Below are 12,533 nucleotides of genomic sequence, written 5' to 3' on the forward strand. Positions count from 1 at the left end.
CTGTCAAAGGGAGAGATACCTAGGGTAATAAGGTACAATTAGTCACAAAGCCACTCGAGTTATTTACCTTTGTCCTGTCCTAACTCCCTCCATCCAAAGTACAATCCTAGGTCACAGGAAAGTCATGTTCCTACAAACCCGGTACTGCATGAGTAAGGCCCACACTATTTGTTAACTCATGACCTGCAAGTTCATGGAAGTATCACTGCAGTAATATGCACTTTGTCACTGTCCACCCTACAAAAGGCACTCGGGCCTTAACCAATGGCTTCCAGGTCTAAGTAGATGTAAGGACAGAGGAGCATCCCTTCCCTGGCCCACCAAGCCAACCAGTACTGGTGACAGTTTCAGGCGTCAAAGGAAATATCAATAGTGGTAAATATACTTACCTAGGTGGTTTTACTCAATCCATAAAAAGTTTCCAGTGATTTATTGATGTCATGAGTATACCTGATCTAATGATAATGTTCCACCTGAATCCTAATTTTACTTTCAGCTACATCATCTTGTGCTGCCCCCAAGTTGTACTGACCACTTTGGTTCACCCAACCTGTGTTTTAGCAAGACAATAGAAGAGAAACCAAAAAATCTGAACTGCCAGGTGGATATGCATCTGTTTGTTATTTAATAAACAAAGGACTAGTCACTCCCTCATGGGTAAACCTTTTATACAACAAACATAAAACTGAAGTATTAAGCATGCTTGCTTACAGACTGGATGGTTCTTTCATGGGCTGTAATCTCAGTGGCATTTAGTGCTTGTCCTGCTCAGTTTGTGAACTGACTATAGAACATGAATTCACTGGGATAAAGTTGCTGGAATAAATGAAATTTAAATATGCAACAGTTTGCGTTTATCACCCTTGCAAGTGGATAGAAGTTAGAGGAAATTTATAGTAAAGACAATGGAACAGCTGTTCAGACATCCAGAAACTGTATTTGACTAAGCAAACACAAGGATCAGAAATTAGACAAAGAGAATGACATTTTAATTGAAACTGGAAACACAGAATAAAGAGGATGAATCAATCTGCATGACGTGTTCCAGAATAAAAGCATGGAAGGAAGTAACAAAATCAAGTTTTGGAACAGATAAAAATTCTGGATTAAAAAAAAAAAGAGTTGGGGAACTGGCAAAATTCTAAATTTCTTTTAAATTGTCTGTGAAAAAGTTGAGAAAACTGAGGGAACAGAGGAAGTTTAGTCAAGTATTGCACAGCAAAAACCTATAGAACCAACCTGCAGCTACAGCAACCACAATACTTGATAAAATGTCTATCTGAAGAACTGAAATGTTGCACAGAGAGCTTGCATAGATGTCAGCGTGACTAGAATGAATAGTCTACTACTTTTGTGGACTGATGTACAGAGGAAGAAGAAACAAGGTACCCGTCAGATCGCAGATCGAGGCGCAAACTGAACTTACTTTGTAAGATCAGGCAGGCTGCACCCTTCTCCCATTCTAAAATGTTGGGCAGTTTGAAATACCTACATCAAAATAAGTTAGGTGGCTGTCAGAAATATTTAGGATTAAATTCATACAGTATTGTTATGATCATAGTGTTGCATATTTGAGAAGGCTATTGTTTATTTATTGAAATACTGGCAGGGATATAACAGGAAACTCACAGGTGCCATATTTTAAATAATCTTTGTACAAAAAAATATAATAAATTCTTAAATTTTCCCAAAGTACACTTCTTTAAACAATGTGTCAGTGTCTTCATATTCCTGGACAAAAGACATTCAAACTCTCTAGGGATCTGTATACCATGTTTTCTACAATAATGAAGATAATGCTACATGTTTATCACTTGAACATACCTTGTTTAAAAACTGGACAGGCTTTCTTTGCACAGATTAAAGAAAATCAGTTTGGATTATCTGCATTCCTTAGCATGGGAGTGCATAACAGCACGGTTTTGCACACATTCAGGAACAAGTCTCCCATCCGGAATGCTCAGGAAAGTAAACAAGAAGGTAGGCAGCTTGATTAAGGATACAATTAGATGCGGCTTTGTTTAGGGAAAGTCTGTGAGAAAACATTCTTTTTTGAATATCTCTGATGTTTCATAAAGACAAAGTCCAAAACTGGAAAATATATTAAACAAGGTAGTAACAAACCAAAACAACTTGCTCGCTAAAAGAACACAATCATAAAAACACAGCTATATCAAAAGGCAGGCAAGGATAGTTACTCTGACACAAAAAGCACTTGGTTGGGTCAAAGGCTCCATAAAGAGCTGTTCAAGGGCTCACATAATATCTTGGCTATTTAGAGATTAGCTACACTCCTGACCATATGCACATAGGATTGCTAAGTAAACAAGTGGCACATTGGAATATTGTGGGATTGTCACAGTCAGATGTGTGACAATCAACTAAGAGTCCATATGGAAACAAAGCTCATACAGCACATGGTTCCAAATTTACAGAGTCAGCCATTCCTATGGAAAGAGAATCTAGCATAAAAAGAACAACCATTCAAGGCTGGCTGCTACAATTTTTCAGTGCCACACAAACTGCTACTTTGTTGACTGATTGCAGTCAAGTCTAATGAGCTAGAGTTTGTGATTCTCTGAAGCTTGCCCCAACACCACATTCATATCATGTACCTCTGCAGCTTGCCCCAACACCACATTCATATCATGTACCTCTGCAGCTTGCCCCAACACCACATTCATATCATGTACCTCTGCAGCTTGCCCCAACACCACATTCATATCATGTACCTCTGCAGCTTGCCCCAACACCACATTCATATCATGTACCTCTGCAGCTTGCCCCAACACCACATTCATATCATGTACCTCTGAAGCTTGCACGAACAACACATTCATATCATGTACCTCTGAAGCTTGCCCCAACAACACATTCATATCATGTACCTCTGAAGCTTGCCCCAACACCACATTCATATCATGTACCTCTGCAGTTGCCCCAACACCACATTCATATCATGTACCTCTGCAGCTTGCCCCAACACCACATTCATATCATGTACCTCTGAAGCTTGCCCCAACACCACATTCATATCATGTACCTCTGAAGCTTGCACGAACAACACATTCATATCCTGTACCTCTGAAGCACTCCTTCAAAATCAGTGTTAAGAAGCATTTCCTTATTTAAAACTAATAAATAATACTCAAGAAATTTTCTAATGCTATCCTTCATTAGCAAAACAATATAACCAATGCAGTTTGTCGCTACTGACATATGTTGCAAGACCATAGAAGGACTTCAAGCAGCATGTATTACTTTTTCATAGAAGCAGTAAGAAAAATTGCATGACAAGGTGTAATTTCTAAAATAAAACATTCTTTCAAATGAATTAAAATGAAACTGCAGGAAATAAGAAGACAAAAAACAAAGAACTCAATGTTATGGGTACCAGCAAGTGACAGGGCTTCTCTCAATACACTCACTTATAAACTTTTTAATCAAATATTCTGGCATCCTCTGCTCAGTAAATTGTATATCAAATCCTACAACTACTGTCACTGAAATTCCAATTGTCTTCTTGGCAACCCTACATTCACGTTTGCCGACTGTGAAAGATTCTCCTCTAAACTCACTCCGGCTTGCCAGAGCTCCTTACCTGACCGTATCAAGTTGTCAGACAACTTCACCTTATTTAAGAAGTCACTCCATTCTCACTTGCTTCAGAGATATTAGTTAAGCAAACAATAATACTGGGGTGTGTGTTAATGTGGAATTAACACCCTTGGAAGGACGTCAATTACACATTAAGCTCAATAATGCCCTCCAGGGTGTGTGTTAGAGAATGGCCTCTCTCTAAAATTATTATATGTTTTACTTGTTTATTCATTTTTTTTGTTCAAGTACTATATATTTTTTATATATTTTTAAATGCAAAATAGTTCCTCCGCATTGGAGGAAGCATTTTACAAAACACACAATATGGTGCTTAAAAATAATAAAAGTAAAAACTATTTTTACATAAGAGCCCATTCTCTCCCATGCACATATACACAGTCTCTTCAGCTTTCACACACCCACACTTTTTGTTTTACAAGTAGGTTCATATGCTGCCGTGAAGTGGACTCATTTGTCAACGGGCATTACTTGTACATTAATACCCTGATGGAGAACGTTCATTCTCCAGTCAGGGTGTTGATGTACAGTTTACCCATTCTCGAATATACTTTTAATGCCTCCTCTCTCAGTTAAACCCTTCTCTTGTTCTATACATATACCAGTTCCATCATGTATTTCTTCTCTTTATCTGCAAATTTTAGACCTTCCACTCCCTTTTTTTACCTTTATTTACAAATCTTAGAGCCTTCAATCTATGTTTTTGTCATTTCCTAGACTTTATAAACATGACTGGGGAGGAGCTAGATGGACCTTAAAAAAGTATATGATAAAATGAAAATTCATTAGTATGCATACATTTATTAACTCTGCATTCTTCTCTATGTATTTTGTGTACTTTAAATATACATATGAAACGGTAAAACAGTCTTTCTTAATTACATAACGATTACATTCTGGACTATTAGCATGTCTTTCATTCTGAACTTTAAGTTTATAGTTTGACTTTTTTTCTGTTCTTAATGCGTTTGTACTTGTAAATTTGTTAGCACTTACTGTATTTTTAATAGTTTATTTTTGTATTGCACTTGTATCGTCAATGTATTTGATACTCAACTGTTATGCTTTTGATGTATATATCTGTTTTTTGCTACCTGGCTCATGGCTAGAAAGTGGCCATGAACTTACCCAGTTAAATATTAAACAAACACACATTCATAGATGCCAAAGTCGGTGGGTCCTTCTTAAGCCACATCACTGAGCTGTAGATGTAATGAAATACAGAAACATCTTGCTTTGTTCAAGCAGCTAAAAACTGGTAGAACATAACTCCATATTGCCTGATACTACAAAAAAAAGTATATATGCATGTGTGGAGAGATGGGAAGTGCTAAACTCTGCAGTTACTTCTGAGATTTGAACAGATCTAGCAGAGCTGATGAACAATGGATCTATATGTGGAAAGGGGAGGAAGGGGAACAAGAAACATGTAATTAAAATGCTTTCTTTTTCTGGTCTAGAACTAAATGAACTTTTTCTTCTAATTATATACACCAGAATTTGTCTGACTGAAGATGTTTTTAGAACACCACATGGGTCTTTCAAAAGGAAAATACTGCCTTAGAGAGCTCTCACTGCACAGCTGTCTCAGAAGGGAGGACAGTCACAGTGTACATCATAAAACAAATCCAGATGTGTGTATAAAAGTAAACTGAAAATTCCTAACAAATCAGTGTGTAACAATAATACGTTAAAATGCAACGCAAAAGAGAAAAAAAAAGCGTTTATGTTTTCTGTTGCCTGCATCCGGATAACTCCATCATGCTCCAAGTGTTACTACCTTAGTATTCTGCAGCTATCTGTACTATCTGGGTAGGATGCACTCTTCCAAGAAGCAGAGATCTAATGCTGTATACACAGTGTAGGAAAATCAAAATGTAGATATGCAGACATCTATCAAGTGGCAAATGTCACAGAAATGAAAAACACCTAGTTCCTCATATTAGGAGAAAGTACTTCATTGTAAGATTGGCAAAGAATGTACACACATTGATTAGCCTGTAATGTCCTGCCCAGCACCCAGACTGACATGTGCAAATACAGATACTTCATTTATATCCAATATAAAGATTTTACTGCTACACACATACATCTGTTTGGAAGAAGGTAAAGTAATACTTTTTCCATTGGCTTTGTTCCAACATCACAAACATATCCCATATTAGGGATTCATCTCTTTATCATCCCTTAGGATATCCATCATATACAATGATGTACCTCTATTCTAGAATGTTGACTACTGAAAACTGAAAATCATAATCAGCTTGATCTACCTGTATGAGAGGTCAGTACTGTAATTTTCTGATAATTAGAAATGTATTTTTTCTCCCTATTACTTACCAACCATCAGCATTACTGTAACCCTACTCGGCCATTCATTCTCTGTGGATGACGGCTAATCATGACTTAGCAACCATAAGGTTTTTCTGTACCTCACTATCCTCCTCCATGGCATCCGGAGTATGTGGAGGCCTCACAATGCAGTCCCCTCTCAACATGTGCACTTCTGTGCATGCTCAATGCCCGCTACACCTTGTATATATATTATCCTACATTTCCTGGGGAACCCCATACAAACTGCTTGCAATGTACCAGTTCCAGACCTTTATGCTCCAGTGGGCCTGTTCCTGACCCTTATGCTGCATTTCCAGGGGAAACAAGTTTCTGTCTGGTATCAAACAGACTGCAGACAGAGCTGCTGTCCCTCTCCATTGGCAGACCAACCATTACCAACTCCTCATGTCATCTTCCCTGCCAGCTCTTCCATCACCCACGTCACTGATTGATTATGGCTCCGCTGTGTCACAGTCAAGGCTTTATCCCATAATGCCTTGGAGCTGGCTGTGTCACGGTCAAGGCTTTATCCCATAATGCCTTGGAGCTGGCTAAGAAGAACTTTGTCGGACATGCAGAGGCTGAGCTCCCTGAAGGTGGTCCTGACCCAACTGGAGAACTTAAACAGAAGACCAAAGGATGAAACTTGACTCACTCAAAGTTGGGGGGGGGGGGTTTGCTGCGCTATTAGTTTAAATTAATTAACTTAGAGACACCACACCTTGGGGAAAGAAGAATTAGTGCATTATGCTGAAATAGCTTGGAAGTTCATTTTCAACACATCCAATGATTCCCCAGGGCAAATGTATATTAAACCAACTGCCTTCTTTAAAAAGTGAGCATCACAACAAAGATCATCTGCAGATGATATCAAAAACAAGGCAACCTCCTTCATTCATTTCTAGGTATGCTGGAGATGAAAACATGGCTACTTATCTCACTCCACTCCATAGTAAATGCCAGCCTGTACCCTGCAGTATATGATAAATACTCCATCCTTCTCCGGAAATGAACATGTAGCTACTTATCTCATTATACCCTCCACAACAAATCTATATGCATCAACAGTCAATAAGCGAATTCTAGGCTAATTGCTCCATCCTGTTAAATACAAGGACTGGTTTCTTTGGTGGTCCCACTCATAAGGTAATTTTTACCTGGAATTCTGAGACAGAAAAGACTGTTATAATTCTTAAAGGAGGTAGGAGGACTCATGTCACTTATCAGTCAGTAATATTGTAATGCCATCAGCTATATTTATTTATGGGTTTGTTACCCATGTTGCTGGGCTGATCCTTTTCCAGCCATGATCCAGCTCAAAGGCAATCACACAGTAAAAATAATTAAGCAAGTGCTTGTTTGTAGGAGGAAAGAGTACAGCAGAACAATGGCATCCTTGGCCCTAGATACCACACCATTGTTTACAAGTTTCAAAACATAGAAGGTTTACTACCATGGACACCATACCATGGACACCATGATAGTTCAAGGCCAGGCTACTGTCTACATGTTCCCAAATCTCTGACCATTGAGTCTACTCTTAGAGGTATATTATCAATGTGGTATTTTCCAGAGGTAGGTGTCTTCCCTAAGGATACTATTATGCACGCCTTGGCATTGAGTTTTAGACTGTGGCTCTGGCACCAGTAATTCATACCCATCAGGCCTTCTTGAAGGGTACTGGTGTCTTTAGGGGGATTCTAGGATTGTGCCTAACTTGGTCAGCCAGAGGCACTTGATGTTGGCCTTGACATCAGAGAAGCAAATGCCAAAAAAGGAGTGGCCCTAGTACCAGTCCTTGAAGGATTCCGTTAGTGGCAGACTCCCTTGTAGAGGTAGACTTTCTTATCCTAACTTCTTGGGTCCTGTCAGCAATCCAGCTACCCAGCATATTCAAGCTTGGGTGTAAGGACATAGTGGCCCAGGCTGGGATGGTTAAATGTTACAAGACAGAGTTGCATGCTTCTAGTTATTGGATGACCGTGTTACAAATGGCTTTGGTATGGACTCTTTAATGGAGAGAGAGAGAGAGAGAGAGAGGTTCAAAGTATTTGTATTGATTTACCCGTTGGATCTACTGTATAAACACTGTCGCCCATGCCTGGAACAGACTTCCCCTTGACTTACGTACAATTTCACACATCTCCCACTTAAAACTAAACTAAAAACATATTTTCTCAATTCCAGGACCTGCCCTTGCAAGGACCCCACTTAGTCCCCCCCCCACACACTTGCCCTTAAGGACCCTACTTAGTCCCCCTACACACCTCTCATAAGGTATTTCCATAATTCCACACATATAGCAGAAATACATATATACTTTTATTTTACTCTCAATCTATTGCATTATCTCACAGTAAAAATATAGGTTTCTTAGTTTCATTTTTTTTCCCTTCTCCATACTTGGAACTTTAACTTGTATGTATGTATGTACTCAACAAATGTAAAACTTTTGCTCTGTATAATTGCTTCTCACCTCAATATTTTTGTGTAGTATTATACTTTGTAATATAAATGTATTGTTGGAGCTTTTCTCCTTGTGTCTCCACTGAAAATGGGCCACAAGCCCAGTTGGATTAACCCGGTTAACAAATGTCAATAAATAAATAAATAAATAAATAAATAAATAAATCAACTTGCTCTTTGGGGCGTAAATAAAAAGTGAAGGATGAGGCAGAATCTCACTGCTGCCCTCTAAGAGATGCTCAGGGTTATCTGTTTTTTAGCAAACTACTTACAGAGGAAACAGAAATGCATCTTCAACTTCTTTTGTAGCTTTGGGGTGGAAGGGCCCATCAAAGGAGTTTATATTTGTTTACCAGGTAGTGAGCCAATCACTATTAACTAATTTCAGGTTCAGCCCAGAATTTGGAGTTAATCCTAATTAACTCCTAATCTGGAATTAGCAGGATATCTCCCAGATAAATACAAAGAAAAATATTGGACTGATCCCTATAGAACACAACTGCAGCTTGGGTTAGTTATGCTGAAGATTATTTTCCTGAGATAGTGAAAAACCAAGAAAGAGAAAACAGACCAAAGCCTATAGTTTGTAGTTTACAGATAACCAAAATTGTGTTAATAGTGCTTGACACATGTTAGATCAAAGAAAACTGCTCCTGCATATTTGTTACTTTCCGTGGAAGCAAGTACTCTTTGTAAGGAGTTAATCATAGCTCACTGAATCATTAGGGCAGATTCTGGGCAGGATATTTCTTGCATTTCCATACATAACTGGTGTATACTTGTTCAGCAAGAACACAAAACAGTAATCATACCTCTCAACTGTACAGATTTTAGCAGAATGCCCAGATTTTTACCGCATATTTTTGGTCCATTTTCATAAAAGTGTGGTTTTCTGGAAAACTATTGGTAAGTCATTGGGGATGACAACAAAAAATAATGGCAGACATTTAAGTTTCAGACTTCATACCCTTCAGGAAATTAATGAAAAGCAAAACCTGTTATTCTATCAACTTTCTAAGTTTGTAAGAGCAATATTTAAAAATTGTCCCTATTTTAGACCTTTACCCCCCCCCCCCACTGTTAAATTGCTTCATCCATATTTCTTGTTCTAAGAGGTTGAGAAGTATGGTTTTGTCCAACATCTTTCTCCCCTCCTCCCTCAGTAGCAGCTTTCTTTTCCCAACTAATATGCTGGCTGTAAAAAAGAAAACAGAAAAACACAGGGACTGGCAGTGACCAAGAGCAAATACTCTTGTGGGTGCAATCCACAAACATCGGTTTGAGACAGACAGGTACACATGCACACATATATCAGTATAGTGAATGCATAACTGAAGATTAGTGATTTAGCTGGCGAGACGTGATGTGTTTCTGCATATATACATGCACGTGGACCAAAGGGAACAGCAGCACTACAAGCAACAAGACTTGACTTAAAATGAGGTGGATCCACCACTGCATAAATAAAGGAGTGACCACCAATTAATTCATACAAAAGACTTCAGTACACCATGGAAAGCATGACAATAACACTAAATGGCAAATTTCCACTTGCGCGCGCGCACACACACACACACACACACACAATTAAATACTGCTGCTCATTGTCAAAATTTGGAGTTCTGTGCCAGAAGCATGCTTTAATATAGGAAATGTTGACATCAACTATCTAATTGTGCCATAGAGCTCAACTGTCCAGGATTTTGCAGAGCGTTCAGATTTTTGCCTCATGTTTTTGGTCTGGGCCTCATAAAATTTAGTGTTTTTCTGGCAAATTATTGTGGATTTAAGTCACTAAATAGTGATAGACATTTGAGTTTCAAACTTCATATCTTTCAGAAAATGCATGCGAATACAAAAACGTGTTATTTCAGCAACTTTATAAGTTGATAAGAGCAATATTTAATATCAGTCCCTGGTTTTGGGCATTTGTCTGCCCATTGTTTTTGGCTTTGTCCAAAATTTTTGCTCTAAGAGATTGAGAGGTATGAATTTTGCTATTATATCAGGACTAATTTATAGCCAAAAGTCTAAGTAACATAGTAGACCAATGTCCCACCTGTCTATACCTACAAATTATAGTAAACATCTTACTGCTGAATTCTATTCAGAAGGCCATGGAATGTCTGCTTATACAGTGTGGGGCGGGGGGGGGGGGCTCATGAAATGTCAATGAAAACAATACAACACAAAACATCTGAACATGCCCATCAGCAACACCCTTTGCAGATGCACAAAGACAATGATTTTAACACATTTAATAAGTGACATGTGCACCAAGTATGGACTATAGATCTGAGTATCTAGATATACATAAAGTTCTGACTTATTGTGTATGTGTATCGATTTGTACACATAGTGTATGTATGGTTCCATTCACTGAATAAGTAAACAAAACTCAAGAAAGCTTTTTTTCAGATGCTGCCTGGAAGGCTACAGAGAAACAATGAATATATGTGTTTTCAGAAACAAACAGCAGAGGAGACAAGTCCGTACGCCATATAAACCAGACTGATTAACTGGCATACAAATGAGTCGTAGCACCATGAAGAAACATTTGAACTTTCAGACCACAGGCTTTCATCATAAATAGTTTAAAAAACACTACAAAACCCAGAGCAATGACATAGATTTCTGTGAAGCAGTGGGGTTAAGCCAATGGGCATACTGGAGAAGGCATTCCCCTTAAAACAGAAATGGGTGGATTCTAACCAGGTAAGTGGCCTGAGTCTGGATACATTTTTCTTAAGCCTGATCAAAGATTAGTAGCATTGTTGTTTTCCAAGGTGCAGGAGCAGTCATGAAAAGTAGGAAGTCCGGAGTAATGAAGGACGTCTAATGAGGAGGTGTTGTTATTCTCCTGGAACCTACTACTGTCACTCAGGACACAAATACCAGTCGTGTCATTTCCTACTTCAATACAAACATTCATTGGTACATTCTCTCCTATCACAACTCGCCGAGTTAAGCCCACAGTTCGTAAATGAACACACCATGTTAAAAAATATGCAGGTATCACATAATGTTGCAGTGAGCTACTAACCCTTGTAACGGAAGTTATTTTTCTGACAATGGCAACCAATGAAATGCTGGTCTTGTATGCCTAATGATTCCAGAAGATTAAACCAAGAAAACGCTCTTTCAGCTGTTGTAAACCTCAAAATAACAGCCAGCTTATACTTTCCTAAGCCCATACACATAGGATATAGAAGAAAACGTTCACTTCAGCTATGTGTATTTTCTGTACAGTCTTTGAAGTAATCCAGAATTAAAATAAATACACTGCTGTGCCCACACTACATACAGGCTACTGTAATACAGTGCACTACTGATTGTACGCTCAGTACACCTGGCAAATATGAAACTAAAGCTTTTAGCAGACAGAAAAACTTGTTTGATCTAAAATCACTACCCAAGAATGCATTTTAGCTAGCAGCCTAAAACAATTACAGAAAAGTTCAGTTGTTCCATCTTTCCAAACTATCTGTAGATACAGTTTCCTTGAGTCAAAACTACTATTTTCTTGAAAACAACATTTCAGAATCATCTGAAGGGGCAAAGAAAGGAACATTTCCTTTCTACAACTGGTTGTTTCAAAGGCAAACATAAAAGTATACAAACACTACTGCCACAGTGTAATGCTACCAGCACAGACAACAATGCAAACTTTAAATAATTCTGATACCACAGGGAGTAAGACAAAATGAAGAAATATATCTTCGTAACTTTTAATCTGTTCTTAAAAATAGTTTTGTCAAGAAATGTAACCCAAAGGTGTCTTTTTTTTGTTTGTTTTGTAGTAAAACACTTCTCATTATAATGGGAGTCTAATTAAAATTAAAGCGTCAGCGATCTCTCAAGCTGTCGCATAACTGTTATTTATATGGTGTTTTCTTCCAAAGATCTGGAATTCTAGGTCTCCTTTACATTATCTTTAGTCCAAAGCAAATCAATTTTTAAATGAAGTTTAAGAAGCACAACTACTCAAAACCACATAAATTCTGAAAGCACAATTTTACTTTCAGTGCACTCTGTAAACAAGTTTCTAACAGCAGTACATGACTATACCTAAACATATGTGGATATTCAAAATTATTACCTCCCCCAATGTATGC

At 38.1% G+C, this 12,533-nt stretch overlaps 1 protein-coding gene across 2 annotated transcripts in view; it reads right to left on the reverse strand.

The window, feature by feature from the left end:
* The window catches only part of PDZD2 (PDZ domain containing 2), a 2,738,687-nt gene that overhangs the window by 1,788,339 nt on the left and 937,815 nt on the right, over window positions 1–12,533 (reverse strand). The gene's annotated exons all lie outside the window — the stretch shown is intronic.

The sequence above is a fragment of the Protopterus annectens genome, chromosome 1.part1 (assembly GCF_019279795.1).
Source record: "Protopterus annectens isolate FY-2018-M chromosome 1.part1, PAN1.0, whole genome shotgun sequence".
NCBI lineage: Eukaryota > Metazoa > Chordata > Ceratodontiformes > Protopteridae > Protopterus > Protopterus annectens.